This window comes from Cryptomeria japonica, chromosome 1 (genome assembly GCF_030272615.1).
Source record: "Cryptomeria japonica chromosome 1, Sugi_1.0, whole genome shotgun sequence".
NCBI lineage: Eukaryota > Viridiplantae > Streptophyta > Pinopsida > Cupressales > Cupressaceae > Cryptomeria > Cryptomeria japonica.
Window position 1 is genome coordinate 553,871,208 of NC_081405.1, and position 17,970 is coordinate 553,889,177.

Sequence of the window (17,970 nt, forward strand, 5' to 3'; positions counted from 1 at the left end):
CTATACATGAAATCTCACTTGTCCAGTTGAATCTGTCAATGCAGTTATGAACATAGCTCCAAATGCTTGTCTCCATCACTGTAGTAAAACCACATCATCCAACTTTTCTTGAATCGCCTATACCGGTTGTTTGAATGCAACTCTATCTCAATTTACTAGTTGAGATCCTAATTACCAGTTCATCGGTAAACTATCATCTGTATTGGTTATACCTTACCGGTTGGCTTCCAAGAATTAGATGACCACAAAAATATTGTTGCCATCAATGACAACACAAGACTTAGTCATCAAACATGAATCTTAATCTCTTCATCACATTCACCAATTAATCATTTACTAGTTGCAAATCACCCACAATCTTTACCAATTCAGTCAAATGCCAAAAAGACCTATCAAGTTCTTGACACGTTGTACAAGATCATTGGTAAGGCCTTGACTAGGAGAGTTAAGTATATTACCTAAGAGATCAATATACCTAGGAAAAATAGTTTCCTAGATGGTAGGTTTGTTTTAAATAACTTTCTCCTTAATCAAGACACTACAAAATGGGCCCAATAAACTATTTAAGGTTCTTTAATCATTAAACTTGATTTTGATAAAGTGTATGATTGTATTCATTGGCCTTTCATCCTTAATATGATAAATTGGTTGGGATTCATCCCCATGAACAAAAATTGTTTATAGATGCTAATTTTAGAACTTTATTATTAATGGATCCTCTCCCCTCATTTTTCTTTGAAAAAATTTGTTTACTAAGGCTTCCCCCTTGCCCCTTTACTATATGTCCTTGTTGTTGATTCTCTTGGCTATGTTTTTAGCAAAATTTATCTTCTAATCTTAATTCATGGAATTTCTTTCAAAAGTAACTCCAAGTTCCTCAACTCTCATTTTTTAATGATAGCATTATGTTTATTCAAATCTTAGGTAGTGAAATAACACACAATCTATATATTTTTGGCCTGTTTTGCACCATACCAGGTTCTAAATTTTTCATGCACAAAATTGAGTTCTTAATGAGATAACTTGACCCTCACTCCCCTTAGATTCTAAATGAATGGCATGGAGTTAAACATGGGACCATCACTAGGTATCTTGGAACCCCCTTTAGCCTTGAATTTTCTCTCAAAGACGTGTGGTGTTGGTTCATGAATAAAAATTAAAATAAATTTGTATTAGACCAATAGATTCCTTTCTATGGCTAGGAGTATTCAAGGGCCAATAAAATCCTCATTGCTAGGCATATTTAAATCTAATCTTGTTGGTTACCTTCTAAAAATTGCTAAAATAAATTAACCTGGTTGATTAGGAGCTTTATATGTTCTAAGTGTGGAAACAAAGAAGGAATACCTTCCATATCTTGGTTTCACTATATCCAATCAAAATATAAAGGTGAATTATGCATCATTGACCCCTTCACACAAGGTATTTGCCTCACTACTAGGTGGTTAATGAAGGAATTAAAGAAGGAATCTCCTTAGAAACATCTTGTCAAAAATTGCATACATTCAACCTCAACAAGACACCTTTAGACCTTAATTAATTGGCAAGATAAAATCCTTTTAAATCCTTTCATTAAAACCCATATATCTACACCCTTTAGCACCATTTGGAAGGCTCAACAAATCAACCCTAGAAGACTATTCTAGTATGATAAATCTCTTAGCCATGATTTAATTTTTTCTTCTTCCTCTATTTGGTTGAGTAGATTAATCCAATAGGATGTTAAACCCATTGGTCTCATACATTAGATGAATGGTAAATAAGAATTCATACTTTTATATATCTATGAAACCCAAATAGATTCAACTAGAAACCTTGGCATTATCTTAAAATATTGATCAATAATGTGTTTCCTTTGAGCTAGCTATAATTTTTTATTTTTATACAAACATGTTAACTTTTTGAAAATATTGGAGATGGTCTCATACCTATAAATTCCATTTCTTTCCTCTGAAAGTTATCTATATACAAATTCTTCCTTAAATCACCATTTTTTCCCACCTCAATACACATTGGAATAACAAATACAAAAAAATAAAATAGAACAATCCTAGTTGTCAAATTTAGAAATCCAAGGCCAATGCGTAGTCCCAACTTATGGCTTGTAAGGTCCTTCATGTTAAACTAGCTACTAGAAATCACCTCAATTTTCTCCAACCCAACAATATGCCCTTTTTTGTTCTCTAAATAAATCCATTAAGCATGCCTTTTGGTTTTGCCTGCATGTTATAACCTTAGGATTTCTCTCTTCTCCGTCCTCCCCAATATTTTCCCTCACACTTGGGCAACAAAATCTACTCTCCTGGGAACCTCCACCACTCACAATCTCATACCCACACCTATATACATGTGATTATCAATTTTATTTATAAGTGTCATTATTGGGTGATTTCTCTAGAACTTTATCATTGTCAAATCAAGATATAGATGATCTACTCTAACTTGATTATTCATATTACTATTATTACCTCTACCATTCAAGTCTTTTAGGGAGATAATTTTGAGTTGGTTAATATCACTCACAATATCTTCTTGCAACTCTAAAATAATAAGGGAGTTCAAACCACTTCTAAAACTATGCAAAATCTTCTTCATTTTTGCAGCCCCTCATTTTTTTTTTCATGTAGTCAATTTTTTCCCCTAGGCATACAATTTATTTAATGTTTGTGAAACAAGTTTCTCTTCTTAGTTGCAGGGATGTTGATGATTCTATCCAATATTAAAATGTCTAAAATTGTATGGTTGTAAACTAAAATCTAAATCAATTGTAATTTAGATATTGCAAAGAAAATTCTTAGCACAAGGCCATGTATAATATCTACAAGCCACTTTCATTTGCCAAGTATAATTTTTATGGAGTTGCCTCTCCTTGGATTGAAAATTCCTTCTCCACTTAGTTGCAATGAATGGTGCTTCTTACATGCATTCATAACTATGTGACCAATGCTTAGGGAGTAAAGATCAAACTTACTTTTAGATTTACGAGCACACTCCAACCATAATAGAAACTTGATCCCCACACCCCTATTATCAATTATTCCATGGATGTTCATGGAAGCACAAGGTGAATCACTTAAAAATAGTTTTTCATTAGTATTAAAACAAATGAGTGTAATATTTAACCATCCATGGCTATAATTTTAGCATACTTACCGACCTTTTCATGTCATAAACTAAAGATAAATAGGAATGCCTCTAATTTACATGGCAAAGAAAATGATACCTAACTTCTAGTTTATATAAAAAATTAAATAAAATTGAGTCCTACATGTTAAGACAAAAATCCTCCAGCTCAAAAATACCTCCATGCAAGGCTACACCACGTTGATTCTTAAATTCAATTAGATCTTGTAGTCCACTATTCTTTTTACTGACACATTGGTCCAAAATAAAAGAGAAAAATGTGTGCATCAAGAAACCATCAATAATAGGAGTAAGGCCTCCATCAAAATAAAACATCTCCAATTCACTTGTGTGTACACTCATATAATTAGCACTTGACTAACAACATGTAACATTACCTGATATGTTGATATAATCACCTACACTTGAAGCATCAACGTGTGATCCATAATTTCATCATCATCAGTGTAAGAATTAAATTAAGGCACTTCAAGTGAAGGATCAAACCCATTCCATTTTTTCTCTGCTCTAATATCTTCTTAACAAAGTATGTCACTCATGAATGGATTATATGGCTATAACTAGATCAAAATTAAACTTGAAGTTCAATAAAAAATAAATTTTATCACTATTTGAGCTACATTATACTATTAAGTCATGTGTTTTGTTTTCAATAATGTTAGGGCAACTTTAGTGAACCATGACAGTAATCTTTCATGACACACTTCATGATATTGTGGAATACTATGAGGATAGTTTATTAAGAAAGTAAAAAATTAGAGTTGATCATCCTAAAATCCTACAACATATGTTCTAGAGACTAAGGGAATACAAATCTTTTCTTACTTCTAAGAATATATCAATGCAACTCTAGCCTTGAGAGTCATTAAAAAATTGAAAGGTGATACAAAGCTCAATTCTTGATACAATATGTAGTCATACCAAATATGCAAATAAATCATCTAAATTTAATGTGTTGAGGATGGATCAATGCATCTTTATGTAGTTCACAACAAAGGATCTCTTAGGCCTAATATATGTTTGAATTTGTTCCTTTATTGGCACAAGCTTTAGAAAGTTACCATATGTAATGCTAGTGAAATTGAGTGTTACCCATAATGCTTAATTAAAGTTAGAGCTTAAATTATGCCTTTGTGATAATCCAAATCTCTTGGTAATTAAAAGCACAACATCGTAGGATTGTTGTAGAAAATTCACAACAATGAGGTGTGATATAATAAAAATATTTTTGGGTGAAGCAAGATTACTCTTACACCCTAGGATCCTCCTACATCACTATTGGGACATGAAGAGTTTGATTTTTTTATTATAAGGGTTCGGTCTTTATCTTGAGATAAATAAGGTAGTTTGAACATAGTTCAAGAATGAAGAACAATTATCTTAAAAGAAACTATGATAAACAATTATCTATAGAGATTTGTATATAGTTTCATGATGTTTAAGAATGGTTTCAAATATATAGGAGTTATAATATAGATTAATTTTAGAAGATCTCATCATTTTTTCGACATTCAAGTTTAAGTAATTAGTGAACTCCTATCATCTTGCAAGTGTCTAAGGGTAGTTGTAACTATTAAACAACATCATCAAACCTCTCCTTAATAATAGGACTTATTATTCTAAAATAGACGAAAAAGTGGGATGGACAAGCCCCCCCACACCCTTGTCAAGAACTAAGATACAAATACAATGATAAAGCAAAAACCTTTAAATCAAGAAGATAATCAAGCTCCATTGCCAAAACTACATCCATAAATCTCTCTCTCTCTCTCTCTCTCTCTCTCTCTCTCTATATATATATATATATATTTTTTATTTTATTTTTATTTTTTTTTCTCCATCTACTTCTATATTCATCTCTACCTCCATATTGCACTCTTCATCTCTATTTCTAGATACCTCTCTATACATCCCTCTCCTCCCTCTTTCTATACCTCTACACCTATATCTATCTCTCCATATTTTTCCTTCTATATCTCCCTATATTTATCTCTATATATCCTTATCTCCCTGTATCTCTCTATCCTTCTCTCTCTTTCTCTCTACCTATCTCTCTCTTACTCTTCCCCCTCCATCTTTCCCATATTATATTTATCTGTAGATATCTCTCCCTCTTTGTATCCCTATCTCTCCCTCTCTTTCTCCCTGTCACCCCTCTCTTTGTTTCTCTTTGCCAAGTTATCTCGATATCTCTTTATCACTCTTATGCATAAACACTCCCTATTTCTCCCCCCTCCCCCCTCTCTCTCTCCCCCTCCTCTCTCTCTCTCTCTCTCTCTCTCTCTCTCTCTCTCTCTCTCTCTCTCTCTCTCTCTCTCTCTCTCTCTCTCTCTCTCTCTCTCTCTCTCTCTCCCTCTCCCTCTCCCTCTCTCCCTCCAAAGATGTATGCATGTATGTATGTATATGTATGTAAAAAAATGCATACATATATATGTAAAAATATACATACATATATAATACATGTATATATGTATGTACATACATACATACATATACATATGTGTGTTTGTGTGTATGTATGTATACACACACATGTATGTATGTAAGTATGTATGTATATATATACACATATATGTATATGTATATGTATATGTATATACATATATATACATGTATACATATATATACATGTATACATGTATAGACATATATATGTGTGTGTGTGTACACACACACACACACATATATGTATACACATACACACATATATACATATACACGTATATATATGTACATATGTATACATATATATGCATATGTCTATATGTACACACACACACACATGTGTGTGTGTGTGTGTGTGTGTGTGTGTGCGCCCCTCCCTCAATCAAACTTCGTCTAATTTAGTTTGACTCTGGTTGTTTTCTTCGGTGGTTTATGTGATTGGATGATACTCTCTTATGTGATGGCTTTTATCATGTTGGTTATGCATTTTATCTTGAAGGATGGTTAGATGCTAGATTATATGCGTATATACTGACCTTGGACTAACATATCTTCTTTATGTATGAAATACTTATTGTGTTCGTCTTCTTGTATGGGTATGAGTATGTATGGGATGCGAGGGGATGATCTCCCGTCACCCACTTCGGAGGGACACGGACTGTCATGAATCTCCTCCATCGGTGTGCATGTTCATGTTGGATATATGTATGTATGTTTCTCGGTGATGCAAGTTTGCAAGTATCGAGCATCGACTCTACCCAAATCTTCGAGTCTGGACGTGCTCTATGACCCAATAGTAAAGTGGAAAACCGGAGTTATCAGTCAGACCCCATTATACCATTGTTCCTATGGAACGAGACCTGTGTCAGGTAACCTTGTTGTGTTGATCGTCTGGTCTCGTTAGTTGGTAACCTTGTTAGCCCTCGTGTTGTGTTGGTCCGCTGTGTATTGTTCAAGTGTTTGAGTCACGGGTTCTCTTTATATTTTTTTCTAGATAGGGATTAACATATTATTTAATTGTATAATTGAGAATTTATGATAATCTAATTAATCAATAAATTAAAAATTATTGCATCGTCCTATTAAGTAAATTGTGGAGCAAGCGGATTTAAATTAGTTAGCTTTTGGGAGGGATCATTAGGTCAAGCATTAAATATTTATCTTGTAATTTAATTATACTAATGATAAAAATATAGTTATAAATAATTAATTATTATTTAAGGGGAAAATAGTTATTTGTATTGTATTGTGTTTTTGGAAATTAATTCAAAAAGGCAAATTAATATTTATTTAATTTAATTCAAATTTCTTGTGTGGGAGTTACAAAATGAACTAATTAATGAAAAATAGAGGAAAAATAATCTTGCATGAAGGGAGTTACATTTTTTTGTTTGAAAAAGCTTATCTTGGAGGAGATTTATGATTATTCACGGATTTTTTTGGAAATAAGAGAGCTTGTCGTGAAGTTTTTCTTTGCAAAATATTTTACTGGTTTTGGGGCTTCCAAGGATTTTTTTTTTTTTTTTGGGGGGGGGGGGGTGCGGAATTTGTTGAGGAAGAAATTAGTGGAGTTTGATAGATTTCGTTGAAGCTTCAGGATTTGTGTACCTTGCTATGAATCTCTTGGGAAATTTCAACATCCTCCTCTATGTGGTTTTCCAAATAGCAAATAAGGTAGGTTTTTGATCCTTTTCTTCCTATGCATGTTAAAATTTTGCCTTGATTTGAATAAATTTAGTTTGATTGTTCTTCTATTGAAACTAGAAAATGAGAAGGATTTGTCTGTTAATGGGCTTTGGGATTATAGGATTTTGGATTTGATTCCGGATCAAAGAATTTTATCAAGAAAAGATTTCATCTTGGACTTTGTTAATAAATTTTAAATTTGTTTTTATATTAAAAAGAATTTTAAAAAAAATTGGGGTTAGTTTATATTCTGGTAAATATGAGCATTTGGATTTATGGATTTAGAGGGGCTTATATTATTCTTTCATACTGAAAGTTTTTGTGAATCCATGATTGTATGTTTGATGTTTATATATAATTATTAAAATAATTTTATAAATTAAATCGAGAGCAAAATAAATATTTTTCTTCTGTGTATATTATAATTTTTCCTGTGCTACTGATTTGGGGTGTCGTGGCACCCACGGTGGGGGAAAACCCCACCCACTGTGGGCTACCCATGGTGGTGGGATACCCACGACTACCATGGGAGGGTCCATGATGGAACCCCCACCTTTCCCCATGGCCAAATAATTAGATAAAATTTATATATTCTTAAATTGGAAAATATAGTTCATTTTGATAAGATAGTATCATGGATTAAATAGTTATATGATGGATAATTATAGCTAGGTTTTGATTAAGTTAGTTATAAAGTATTTAATTAGATTTATTTAGATTAATGTTATTAGATTTGTTTTTGGGTTGTGTTTTGCGAGATATGTGTGTGTGTGTTTTTGTCAATTAGATATATGTTTGAGAAAAGTAAATGTTTTTAGGTTCATTCATGTGTTAATTCATATAATGAATTAATCATGTGGTTAATTTTTATTTAGGATTATTTAAAAGTATACTTTTTCATTCAAACTCTGGATTCTTTATTTTTATTTGTTGTTGATCGAAATCATGATAGTCAACTGGCAATAATATATTGCGCTGTCATAAATGATTGAATGATGAAATGTCATTTTTATGGTGCAAATAATTAGGAATAAAATGAGTTATAATGATTTCAACTTGGGATATTGGTAATTAATGTTAATTAGAATTAATGGATATATAGAAGTAATTTTGGGCCTTTTTGGTGATACGTTGTGTTTGGATTCTCTTATGTTTAGCATTGAGACCTTGTTTTGACTTATGGTCCTTGTCCATCATAGTTGAATACTTAGTTGCGTTGCTAAAGTGTAATTTGGTTCCAGAGGCCAAGGCCAATGTTTGGGTTCTCTTATTGTATATGGTAACTCTTCGACCTTAATGTGATGTGTTTGGTGTCTTGCTTGTCTTTTATGTTAGTCAACCATTCCTTGTTGCTTTGAACCTTCATGTATGTTATCTTGTTCTAGCAAGCCAACCAAACTTGTTATGGTAGAGGGATCTAGACTCTTGGTGTTTTGGTTGTCTTAGACCTTGTGATGAATTTTGATTCCTAGGTGTAAGTCAAGGGGGAGTGGCTTTCATTGGGGGTCAAGACCCAAAGTGGTCACCAGGGTAGCTCAATGGGAGTTTTGTAATCAAGTGAAAATATAAATAATGAACTTGGGTGGGTAGCTAGATAATATTAATAAAGATTAATTCTTGTTGCCTCTCTTACGCTCAAGTGCTTGTTTAGAGTCAAGGTAAGTAGAGAAGGGCCTGGAATGGCTTCCACCAATATTATCCTTTTGAAAGGTTGGTGTGGTCTACTAGTGTTTGTATGGGGGCCGGGGGTTGGGAGAGGTCACAAGGGTAACCCAGGATGGGGGTCGAGACCTAGTGAAGACCTACCAGGGTAACTCATGACAACCTAGTGATGACACTCTTCCCTATTTCATACCTAGTGGTAACTTATGTCTTTTATCCTTTTGTGTATTGCTCAGGCCTCTGGAAGTTGGTTGTTGTTCTTTTGAGTTTCCTATAATTTTGGCCTTGTGAGTCTCTTGTGACCGTAGCCTTGTCTCTTGTGATAGTAGTCTTGTGAGCCTCATGTGAGTCATTTGTATCTTCTTGTATCTCCTTCCATCTCTCGAGTCTGGCTGATACCTCCTAGCAGGGGGGGTGGAACTGATGGTACCACATAGTTTGGTGGAGTGCTATTCTCACCCATTGGGTTTTGGTTCATTCTGCATCATGGTTGTGATGGCTCGTGGGAGGATTGACGACTCTCTTTATGTACCGGATTCATGTATTCTCTCCATTGTTTGTACTCATGGAGTTTTTATCCTTATGGATACCGTGTGGCATAATCGATGATCAATGTATATTCTCATGGCTATGTATTATGTATCATGTACCTTTGCAAAGGACAATATTTCATATTTAAGTGGTTCTTATGTCCTTGTATGTTCAGTTTTGGTTATCCTTGAGTAACATCATTGTGGGGCCTTGAGGACTGTTGCTAGATATTATTTGTGCTTCTTAACTTAATCTTGTTGTATCATGTTGCTCAATGCAAATTTATGATATATCTTATAATAAAAACAAAATAATTATTTGCATTTCTATTGTTTTATTTGTGTTAGTCCTCTGGGCCTCATAGGCGGGCGTTACAATATATATATGCATACATACATACACACATACATATATACATACATACATACATGTACATATATATATGTGTGTGTGTGTGTGTGTGTGTGTGTAGATACATATACATATACATATACATATACATATACATATACATATACATATACATATACATATACATATACATATATAAACATACATATATATACATATATACATACGTATGTAGACATACATGTGTGTGTGCGCGCATCTCTAAGAGGGGGTGAAACAAAGATCTATATAAATAAGAAGACTCTTAGTCAATAAAAAGTTTAACATAATGATTAACATTTGCAGCAAATCATAGGATAGTATCAACAACATTTGACAAAACAATAAAGAGATTCAAAACATAAATTCAACACCATGCCACCAAATTTGAGTGGGAGACCCTTAAAAGGGTGAAAAACCACTACGAACAAGTTTTATATTAGGCCTCACTGGCAAAATTCACTGATTACAAATTAGGAGTGCCAACTCCAAGCATCATTGGCTAAATTCAGGACACCTATCCTAGGAGCACCAACCCCTTGCAATTTTAGGAGCACCAACTCAATGTGAAGAAGCACCCACTCCTTACACATTCACAAAATAAACATCTTAGAGGATTACTCTATTTCCATACAAAACATCTGACGTATTGCCATTCATCAAATCATTCACATTCAAATTGTCTCAAAAATTTGATCTTTGTTTTACAAATTTTCACAATGACAAATTGCTCTTCAAGAATGCTTTACAATCATTGTTTTGTTACAAATCTCATCTTGTTGACTAACTCTGCAATCACTCCAAAAAGTTAGAATAGACAGTGCTTGACTACCATAAAAAAACTTTTACACACTGTTATTATCAAAACCCTCACTTTATCAATAAAAATCATTTCATCATAAAACCAGAAGCAATGACAATGGTCATCATTGATTTAATCAACTTCTGCAATAGTTATTAAAAACATTTTGCTTCATTTCAAAAACATCATCACACATGTTCCTCTCATCATCTCATTATATATGCTCACATACATCTCCCTTGTCTTCATTTTATTCAACTTTTCTTGCTCTCTTTTTCCATCCTCCACACACACAAATCGTAACACCACTTAGTTTGCTTTATTTTTATTTTTATTTTATTTTTTTGAATAGAGAAGAGGACAGTTTCAAAAACTATCGAAAAAAAGATAGCAATTAAAACGTTTTGAACTGTTGTTCTAAAAACTGAGCATTAACATCAACTAAGCATTCGACTTTGATCATGATCTTCAAAGATCTTTGACAACAAATGATTATCATTTGTTAATAAACTAAACTTTTGTAATTAAATCGACAGATTTTTACCATTTATTTTGTTGTCACTTGTCTCCATTTATCCTTTCACTTGAGCTACAGGAGATAAAATCTTCAATATATCTGCACAAATATATGATATGCATGATAACTATCCATTTATTATCCTCAACTCCTCGGTCTATAACCGAGATCAAAACTAATTGTAGATTCAAGTTTCTACCATGGTAAGAGAAAAACATAACATTGTTATTGCATATTCATAAACTAGTTTGCATGCTTGTGTGTTTTACAAAGGATTGAATTGATACCTTCATAAAATGATAACCACAATACACTCCATTATCTCAGACAAAAACACAACTTACACCATAAGACTTTTAGTCAAGCTATCATAATCAATTGATGCAATCAAAATGAAGCAGAATGAAGTGCTATCAAAATGTATTCATGCTTTATCTTTGTCACCTTGTAATATCAACTACAAACTCATAACAAAGGCATATTGCTTTTTCTTGTCACTTACATATCTTTCTCTTCAAGCACACTTATTGACATCAATGACAAGTATGCCAAAGCCAACAATATGTGTGTGTGTGTGTGTGCATGCACATACATGCATATATGTATGTATGTATATACAGGCATACATACATACATACATACATGTATGTATGTATGTACACATATATATACATGCATACATATATATACATACATATATATACATACATACACACACACATGCATACATACATACATATATATGTATATGCATGTATGTATGCATGTATGTGTACACACACACACACATATATACTTCATTATTTAATTAATATTCATCGTTATCTCTTTCTAATCAATTATTCTTGATCTTAATCAACTAATCCTAACTATTTCTCTTTGATTAAATAATTCATTTAATTATTTAATCCCTTTCTCTAAATTATTATAATTAAATAAAATTTTAATATATTTAATTGGCACGTGTGGGTGAAATTTTCCTAAGTCTTCGACGACGCTTTTCACTAACATTTTTTTGTTGAATTGATTAAATAATTTTAATTATTTAATTAGTAGTAATATTATTTTTCTAGTTGAGTTTCAGATTGGAGCGAAAATGCGAATAGCAGATGTATATGCGAAAAGAAGATTCATTTCTTGAAAACCCATGAAACACACTCGAAAGAAGGGGAGGAAAAATGGTGATTGGCAAAGTGGAATAAATTTACATAAGGTCCATAAAAATGTTGTGGGCACCTCAAATAGATTTGTAGTTCTGAATGCCTCTCAATCATGTGCTACAGGAGCAACTTTGATTAATTTACAGCTTAATGATATATGCAAAAGGGTAGTCGGGGTTTCAAGGGATCCCCCAACTGGCCAGAGGAATACAGGTGAATTGGCAATTTCCTCAATTATGATAACTAATCCAGTTTGGAGAAGGACACAATGGAACCCTAGGGCATCATTAAAGAGACAGGAAAATTCTTTAACACAAAGGAGAAAGGAATTTCTTACCATTCTGAAGGCTTCTCAGGAAAATCGTTACCCTAACAAAGGTAGTGTTACATATTTACCATACACCCATGTGGAGAAATTCACTCAAGCCCAAAATGATGTTACATCAGGTGCAAACAAATTAAAATTAGGGTTAAGAAAACCCGCAACGATTAGCTCAAAGTCATTGGTCCAAACTCAATGCAATGAAGGAAATAACCCTAAACAAAGCTTAAACAACACTCAGAAGTCGTTGTGCAATAGAGTGGATAACATAGTGATAATAAGAAATGAACATACAAATGAATTGTGGGATCGCTACAATGAAAACGGGCTCTTTGGTAAATGGTATAAATTTGGAGGGTCGACCTCTAATGTCCTTCGTTGGTTGATAACCGCCATGAAAAACTAGATAAGTATTACTTGTTTGGAAGATGATTTTTTGTTCATTCAATGCAATTCATATGAACTTAAAATTCATTTACTTAGGAATAATCACAGATTCTTTAATGGTTATTATTTCAAAAAATTTAATTGGAAACCTAATTTCTCGCCCAAAGATTTTGAAAAGCATAGGGTGCCTAAATGAGTTCGGCTTCCTAAAATACCGGTAGAATTGATTCACGATCATACCCTAAAAAAATTAGGGGATTTTTTAGGAGGATTTGAGGGTATGGAGGAGAATTACAAGGATTCCTTTGACATAAAAATATTAGCCAACGTTGAGATAAACAAATAGAAATTAGAACCCATCAAAATTATTACAAACCACTCGATATACCAGATCCAACTAGAGATCTTTACAGGTGATATCACAACCAAGGAAGTTATCTTCCCTGAACAGAATATTGAGAGAAAAAGTATTAAGACAAAAAAAGATCCTGTAGTTGATAAAGGTATAAACATAAAATTCAACCCAAATGGAGGATTTGTGCTCCATAAACAAAACCGTAGGGCTAAGGAACCAGTAGACAATCAAAAAATGGCAGAATATGAAAAAGATAAAATAGAGATAACATTTCTAAAGCAGGGGAACTAGTAGTTGAACAAAAAGGAAAAGATATAGAGAACATAGAGTGCTCTGAACAAGAAGCAACTCCACCATCGATAAACAATGATACAAGGGAACATAGCAAAGATAATGGAAAAGAAAATAGATCCCTGATGAGTGGAGAAAATGTTGATAACCAGGAGGAAACAATAGAAGATAACGGAAATAAGGATGAAAACATTGAGGAATTAGAAAACTATCCCACACCACGCACAATGGAGAGGGCAAGATGCTCTAAAAAAAAGAAAAAGAATGAGAACAAAAAAGGGAAAAAAAATAAAAAAGGAAAAGGTAAAAAGAAAAAGAAATCCTGTAATAAAAACAATGAAAATGATATAGAAAGGGAAGAAAGGATTGAAAGAGAAAACAAAATCATCCTTGAGTATGTTGGCAATGAAGTTACAAATGACCTCTTCGAGCTATCCATAATTAAAATAGCAGATGAGGAAGAATTAGCATTACAAAAAGAATTGTTAGCTAGAAAATTACTCAAACTTAATGTAACCAAGGAAGAGTTACATGACCGTAAATATGATGAAGTAATGGAAAAGATGGACAACCTGGGGATAGCTAAAACCATTGAAACTTGCTCACCCCCGGATTGTGCTACTGAACTAAAAAAGAGAGGAAGAAAATCAATTGCAGAATTACTAATCAAAGCAGGAAGTGTTGTTGCTGGCCAGATTAAAATCACAAACCTTTTTGATGCAGGGAAGGGGAAGGACCTTCCCAAGGAGATATGAAACTCCTTACTTGGAATATTAGGGGCCTGAATGCCCCTAACAAGCAAGGTATCTTCATGCATTGCATAGCTAAATTCAATCCAGAAATATTCTTAATACATGAAACTAAATTAAGTAACAATGAGATGACAAACTTAAAAAAAAAATTAGGTATTAGAGAAATAGAAGGTCAAACTGCTTGCGGAGCCTCAGGTGGGTTGGCCATCATATGGGATCCTAGGCTAATATCCTTTAAGCTAATTAGCAAGAGCCCAAACTGGATGTGTGGTTGGGCTATAAGCATTAAAAGCAACTTAAAATTTATTATAATAAATGTATATGGACCTATCCAAACACAAGCAAAAAGACAAGTGTGGAATGAAATTGAGGACTTGCTATCAATTGACATGGATCAAACATACATAATAGGTGGGGATTTCAATGTCATCTTAGACCCCAAGGAAAAATGGGGGGTAATAAAAAAATTTCCCAAACAATTGGATTTCAAAGAATGGACACATAAGTGTAAATTGATGGAATTCAAGACAAGAAATGAAGCCTTTACTTGGAATAATAGAAGAAAAGGATTTTGCAACATAGCAAAAAAACTGGTCAGATTCTTCCTAAGTGGAAACCTCACACAGTCTTATGAATCCTCAGTTCTCCCATTCTCAAGATTGGACCATTTCCCGGTCCAATTGACCATAACAGAGGAACTAAAGCCAACCAAAACCCATTTTCTCTTTGAAATAATGTGGCTCGGGGATGAGAACTTAATACAACTAATAGAAAAATGGTGGAAAGAAACAAAAGTTATAGGCTCCAAAACTTTCAAAGTAGTTACCAAATTAAAAAAGATAAAGCAACAATTAACAATATGGAACAAATTGTACTTTGGAAACATCTTCACAAAAAAAAAGGAAATTGAGATAGAAATGGAAAAAACTAATGAAGAGGTAATTAAGCATGGGATGGATAACATGCTTTACCTAAAGGAAAAGACCAACTTGGCCCAATATGAGGAAATCCTAGCAAGAGAAGAAATATTTTGGAAACAAAAATCCAGGGAACACTGGTTGGAAGCTGGGGATAGAAATACAAGCTTCTTCCACAACAACACAAAACAATGAAGAGCTATAAATAGGATCAATAGAATAAAATTAAACTCAGGAGACTTTAGTGAGGACCCTGATAGTATAGCAAAGGAAGTAGTATGGTATTTTGAAAATATCCTCAATAACAAAGAGGGATCTAGGTGGACAAAAGAGAGTGAATTCTTAAAATGCATCCCCAAGTTAATCTCTAAGGAACACAACCTAATGCTTAATAAAAAACTATCTAGGGAAGAAGTAGAAACAAATTTATTCCAAATGGGACCGGATAAGGCTCCTAGCCCTGATGGATTCCCAGCACACTTTTTTTTTAAATGTTGGAACTTCATGGGGGAAGAAATTACAGAAGCACTGGAAGGGATGAAAAATTCAGGAAAGATTCTAAGAGAACTAAATAACACATTCATAGCTTTGATTCCAAAAAAGGAAATAGTGGACTATTTTGAGGATTTCCGATCAATAGCATTATGCAATACCCTTTATAAATTACTCACAAAAAAAATTGCAAATAGACTTTACAAACTCCTCCCCATAATCATTGGTGAGGAACAAACTGGCTTTGTGCCAGGTAGATCTATTTGTGATGGCATAATCATTGCTCAAGAAGCAATCCACTCAGTACAAAATAATAAGGAACTGAGTATGATGATAAAATTAGATATTAAAAAGGCATATGACAAAGTAGATTGGTACTTTTTATGTAAATGTCTTGAATCATTTGAGTTTAATAAGCAATGAATCAATCTAATATATGAATGCATAGCAAAACCTAGAGTATCAATCTTAGTCAATGGGGCCTCAGAAGGATTCTTTGAAATTTCAAAAGGACTCGGATAGGGGGACCTCCTTTCCCCCTTTCTTTTTATCATCATGGTAGAATCATTGGGAAGGATGATTAATAAGGCAAGAGAAACACAATAGTTGAAGGGTATAAAAATTACATCAGACATGGGACCAATAACCCATCAACAATTTGTTGATGATACCATGTTGTTTGGACAGAGCAATACAATAGAAGCAAAAACACTTAAAAAAATCTTAAACAACTACACTATGATTTCTAGACAGGCAATCAACACTTTGAAATCCAACATTATCTTTTTCAACACAGATAAATAACTCCAAAGGAAAATCATAAACATTCTTAAATACAATATAGGTGAATTACCATGTAAATACCTAGGACTTCTCCTAGACAAAGGGAATAGATCATCCAAATTATGGGATCGGGTGGTCTCAAAAATTACAAATAGGATCTCCTCATGGAAAGGGAAATGGTTATCCTCAGCTAGAAAGGTCACCATGATTAAGTCAGTTCTCTCAGTGATGCCAATATACCAACTTTCATGCATGGATCTGCCCTCAACCAAAAGAAAGGAAATTAAAAAACGTATCAAGACATTCTTTTGGCAAGGTTCTGAAGATAAATTCATACTCCCACTGGTAGCCTGGGAAAAGATATGCCTGCCTAAAGACCTTGGGGGTTTAGGTATCAAAGATCTAAAAATTCAAAGCAGGGCTTTTGGAGAAAAACTAATATGGAGAATGTATAATAACCCAAACCTCAAATGGGCAAGGATCCTTTATAAAAAATACCTTCACAACTTGGATCCCACAAGCATCTTCAGGGTAGCCCATCCACATAAAGGAACCAAAATTTGGAACTTTATGATTGGTTGTAGAGATATCATAACGGACAAGCTAACATGGAATTTAGGAAATGGGGAGGATGCCTTATTCTAGAGAGATTTATGGGGGGCACAAACAATCATCAACAAACTTCATAACTTTAATAAAATTATACCCATCCTTGAGGAGCACTGGGGAGATAGAGTGAGAGACTATGTGGAAGAATACAACATTGAAGGCCTCAAACAATGGAGATGGAAATCACTGAATAATTTGCCTATCGGACCATGAGAGATCCCTCTTAGCACAAATCCTAGCCTCAAGAAACCTTGCATTAAATTCTGAAAAAGATAAAAAGATGTGTGAAGGATCCAAGAAGGGGAAGTATGAAACTAAGGAGGGATATAAACACTTGTCAATCAAAAAGAATAACCCAAGTACTAACCTTCCCCTAAAGATTTGTTGGGATAAAAGGTGCCTACCAAAGGCTGGCCTGTTTGCATGGTTAGCAATACAAAATCGGATCCTCACCATTGAAACCTTTAGGAAACTAGGATTTGAGGGCCCCAACAGGTTCCCTTTATGCGAAAAGGAGGAAGAAAATACTAATCATATACTATTAACCTATGAATATGCACACAATTGCTGGGGTTGGTTGAAAAACAACTGAATTGGTATACCCCTATTCCTAGCACTCTCTTTGACATATTCCTTGCATGGCCCATTCAGAACATAGGATGTATGTACGAAAATCTATGGGCCATACCCCCCTCCCTAGTGATCTGGGAAATCTGGAAGGAGAG